Below are 5,000 nucleotides of genomic sequence, written 5' to 3'. Positions count from 1 at the left end.
ACTGCCTTCCTATGCCCAGCCCTGGACACAGTGGATATGAATTCACTGCCTTCCTATGCCCAGCCCTGGACACAGTGGATATGAATTCACTGCCTGCCTATGCCGAGCCCTGGACACAGTGGATATGAATTCACTGCCTGCCTATGCCGAGCCCTGGACACAGTGGATATGAATTCACTGCCTTCCTATGCTCAGCCCTGGACACAGTGGATATGAATTCACTGCCTTCCTATGCCCAGCCCTGGACACAGTGGATATGAATTCACTGCCTTCCTATGCTCAGCCCTGGACACAGTGGATATGAATTCACCGCCTTCCTATGCCCAGCCCTGGACACAGTGGATATGAATTCACCGCCTTCCTATGCCCAGCCCTGGACACAGTGGATATGAATTCACCGCCTTCCTATGCCCAGCCCTGGACACAGTGGATATGAATTCACCGCCTTCCTATGCCCAGCCCTGGACACATTGGATATGAATTCACCGCCTTCCTATGCCAAGCCCTGGACACAGTGGATATGAATTCACCGCCTTCCTATGCCCAGCCCTGGACACAGTGGATATGAATTCACTGCCTTCCTATGCCCAGCCCTGGACACAGTGGATATGAATTCACTGCCTTCCTATGCCCAGCCCTGGACACAGTGGATATGAATTCACTGCCTTCCATTGCCCAGCCCTGGACACAGTGGATATGAATTCACTGCCTTCCTATGCCCAGCCCTGGACACAGTGGATATGAATTCACTGCCTTCCTATGCCCAGCCCTGGACACAGTGGATATGAATCCACTGCCTTCCTATGCCCAACCCTGGAAACAGTGGATATGGATTCACCGCCTTCCTATGCTCAGCCCTGGACACAGTGGCTATGAATTCACTGCCTGCCTATGCTCAGCCCTGAACAAAGTGGGTATGAATTCACTGCCTTCCTATGCCCAGCTCTGGACACAGTGGATATGAATTCACTGCCTTCCTATGCCCAGCCCTGGACACAGTGGATATGGATTCACTGTCTTCCTATGTCTTCCTATGCCCAGCCCTGGACACAGTGGATATGGATTCACTGGCCGTATGGCCGTAAAAGGCCATGGGACCTTTAACCTTTGTTAAAAGTTTACTTGACGTGATTTGATAATTGTTGTTCTCATCGTAGTCATGGTCACACACAGAAAGGGGTGGATGTGTTGTCATGGTCACACAGAGAAAGGGGTGGGTGTGTTGTCATGGTCACACACAGAAAGGGGTGGGTGTGTTGTCATGGTCACACACAGAAAGGGGTGGGTTTGTTGTCATGGTCACACACAGAAAGGGGTGGATGTGTTGTCATGGTCACACAGAGAAAGGGGTGGGTCTGTTGTCATTCACACACAGAAAGGGGTGGGTGTGTTGTCATGGTCACACACAGAAAGGGGTGGATGTGTTGTCATGGTCACACACAGAAAGGGGTGGATGTGTTGCTATGGTCACACACAGAAAGGGGTGGGTGTGTTGTCATGGTCACACACAGAAAGGGGTGTGTGTGTTGTCATGGCCAAACACAGAAAGGGGTGGATGTATTGTCAGTCATACACAGAAAGGGGTGGATGTGTTGCTATGGTCACACACAGAAAGGGGTGGGTGTGTTGCAGTGGGCTACCCGTACGGCGGCTTCATGTACACCTTTGTGGGCAAGTCCACCCCCTTCCTCCTCATCGGCCTCCTCACCCTCATGGACCTGGGTACGAACGGCTCACGTCTTGTGTCTGGAACAACGAGAACTATGATCACAATACAGTCTTTTCAGGCCGTCTGGAAAAACGACATTCCATGTGCTGTTAGCAGCACAACGTGAGCATGCACACATCAGACATGAAGTGTTGCATCTGAGATAAATTATCTGTAGCGAACGTGAAGGCTAACTTCCCACTCAGGTTTGTACATAGCAACTGAATATCAAAAGATGATTCAACACGGTGATAATAAAGTGAAAAAATAGAAAGAAAAAATGTATGTATGTATATAATTATGTATGTACGTATGTATGTACGTATGTATGTATGTATGTACATGTGGGTGTTTATGCACACACACACACACACACACACACACACACACACACACACACACACACACACACACACACACACACTTTTTTTTATTATTATTTTTTTTTACGAAGTGTTGCATATCCGGAATAAACAAAAAGAACATGTGTAATTATGATCTTTTACGCTATTTGAATCACGATACAAATAGGATCTGACTAGCGTTTGCCCAAACGAGGCGTTATGTCGTTGTGTGTGTGTTTGTGTGTGTGAGTGTGTGTGTGTGTGTGTGTGTGTGTGTGTGTGCGGGCGTGCAAAAAATGCTTTGTTCTCACTCCTGATTTGTTTTTACTTCCTCAGGTTTTCAGTGCTTTGTGCTCGGACTTCAGCCGCGAGAAGGGGTGAGTTGTTGATTTCAATGCGTGTTGTGTTTTTACTGTACTGTACTGTACTGTACTGTACTGTACTGCACTGTATTATACTGTACTGTATTGTACTGTATTGCATTGTATTGTATTGTATATTACTTACTAGACTGTGAATTATTGTATCATATTGTATTGTACTATAACATATTGTATTGCATTGCATCTTCCTGTATTGTATGGTATTGTGTTAAGTTTTGTCACGACATATTGCGCATGTAAAGTTGGTGATCCTGTTCCCGGTGAGACTGACACCACAGTGCAGTGCCAGCCATGTGTGTGTTGGTTCATTTTGGGGGGTTGTGTCATCTGTCTACATGTGTGTGTTGGTTCATTTTGGGGGGTTGTGTCATCTGTCTACATGTGTGTGTTGGTTCATTTTGGGGGGTTGTGTCATCTGTCTCCATGTGTGTGTTGGTTCATTTTGGGGGGTTGTGTCATCTGTCTACATGTGTGTGTTGGTTCATTTTAGGGGGTTGTGTCATCTGTCTACATGTGTGTGTTGGTTCATTTTGGGGGGTTGTGTCATCTGTCTACATGTGTGTGTTGGTTCATTTTAGGGGGTTGTGTCATCTGTCTACATGTGTGTGTTGGTTCATTTTGGGGGGTTGTGTCATCTGTCTCCATGTGTATGTTGGTTCATTTTGGGGGGATATGTTTTCTGTCTACATGTGTATGTTGGTTCATTCTGGGGGGGTTGTGCCATCTGTCTACGTGTGTATGTTGGTTCCTTTTGGGGGGTGGGGGGGTGGTTGTGTCATCTGTGTACATGTGTATGTTGGTTCTTTTTTTGGGGGGGTGGGGGGGGGGGGGGGGGGGATGGGGGGGATATGTTTTCTGTCTACATGTGTACATGTGTATTTTGGTTCATTTTGGGGGGTTGTGTTTTCTGTCTACATGTGTATGTAGGTTCATTTTGGGGGGATATGTATTCTGTCTACATGTGTATGTAGGTTCATTTTGGGGGGATATGTATTCTGTCTACATGTGCATGTTGGTTCATTTTGGGGGGATATGTTATCTGTCTACATGTGTATGTTGGTTCATTTTGGGGGGATATGTATTCTGTCTACATGTGTATGTAGGTTCATTTTGGGGGGATATGTATTCTGTCTACATGTGTATGTAGGTTCATTTTGGGGGGTTGTGTCATCTGTCCACAAGTGTATATGTTTTGCTATGAATATGGACTTTTAGACAGAATTTTGCCAGACACAAGCCTTTTGTTGTTGTGGCTTCTCAAAGTGCATGTTGCGAAAGTGTCCAATGTTTATCTTGAGAGCGGCGGAATGACTAGCACCCAGACCACCACTGAAGGTCTAGTGGAGGGGAGAATAAAAATTATGGTTCCTATACGACGCTTTTATGATGATATGACATGATATGGTATGATATGACATGATATGGTATGATATGATATGATATGATATGATATGATATGATATGATATGGATACATTCATAGCGCCTTTCCTCGGTCGGAGACCAAGCTCTAAGCATTTTACAACACGGAGTCATTTGCACAACAGGCTGCCTACCTGGGTAGAGCCGACTGACGGCTGTCTTTCTGCGCTCATCATTCTTCCTGTGTCAGTCAGTCAGGTTTCTGTCACGCCAGCAGATACATTCACTCGCACAGACGTGAATCATTTTACGTGTATGATCGTTTATATTTTTATCCCGCCTTGAAGGCAACCATACCCTGTTTTCGGGGGTGTGCATGCGGGGTAAGTTCATGCTTCCAAAACCCACCGGACGCTGCCATAGACTGCAGGATATTTAACGTGCGTATTTGATCTGCATGTGAAAACACACGAAGGGGGTTGAGGCACAAGCGGGTCTGTACCTATGTTGACCTGGGAGATCAGGAAAACATCCACCTGGAACCCGCCAGGTGTGCCAAACAGGGGATCAAACTCGAGAAACTGGGGCGAGAATCCCCCTCTCTAACCACTGGACCACAGCCACCCGTCATGTCATGCTCCTGTTGGACACTGTGCTCAGCTTGCAGTGGGAAATGGGGAAACGAGCCAACGAAAGATGGTTAACCACTGTGCTCCTCCAAAGGGGAGGTCACCCGGCAGTGGGAAATGGGGAAACGAGCCAACGAAAGATAACCGGTTAAACACATGCTCTTGACTTTTGACGCTTCTGTCATTTCCTTCAGGAAAACGGTACATGTATGACTTGATGTTGTTTTGTTGTATTGCCACGAGCTCCATGTCTGGGAATTACGAGCGTTGTTGTTAGCATTATTATCATTATTATTGCTGTTGTTGTTGTAGATGTTTTTGTTATGATAATGAACTGGATGAAGAAGAAGAAGATGATGATGATGAATATTGTGCACTGTGTCCGTGCAGAGAGCCTCCCACTTCACCCCTCTCCACGTGCTGCTCAAAGACCCCTACATCCTGGTGGCCTCAGGTCAGTGCTGTGGCCACGGCAGCCACCTCGCTCAAACCATTCACAGGCACGCGCGGAAGCACGCGCACGGGAACACAGACACGCGCGCATACACACACACACACACACACACACGCACACA

At 46.8% G+C, this 5,000-nt stretch overlaps 1 pseudogene across 1 annotated transcript in view; it reads left to right on the top strand.

The window, feature by feature from the left end:
• The window catches only part of LOC143293968 (synaptic vesicular amine transporter-like), a 36,386-nt pseudogene that overhangs the window by 11,736 nt on the left and 19,650 nt on the right, over window positions 1–5,000 (top strand). The window contains exons 6-9 of the transcript XR_013056859.1: window positions 1,633–1,722; window positions 2,389–2,429; window positions 2,678–2,712; window positions 4,818–4,879. The product of XR_013056859.1 is annotated as a synaptic vesicular amine transporter-like (transcript). The remainder of the gene's footprint in view (window positions 1–1,632; window positions 1,723–2,388; window positions 2,430–2,677; window positions 2,713–4,817; window positions 4,880–5,000) is intronic.

Source organism: Babylonia areolata, chromosome 19, assembly GCF_041734735.1.
Source record: "Babylonia areolata isolate BAREFJ2019XMU chromosome 19, ASM4173473v1, whole genome shotgun sequence".
In the NCBI taxonomy this organism is placed as follows: domain Eukaryota; kingdom Metazoa; phylum Mollusca; class Gastropoda; order Neogastropoda; family Buccinidae; genus Babylonia; species Babylonia areolata.
This window is presented reverse-complemented; position numbering and strand designations above follow the sequence as displayed.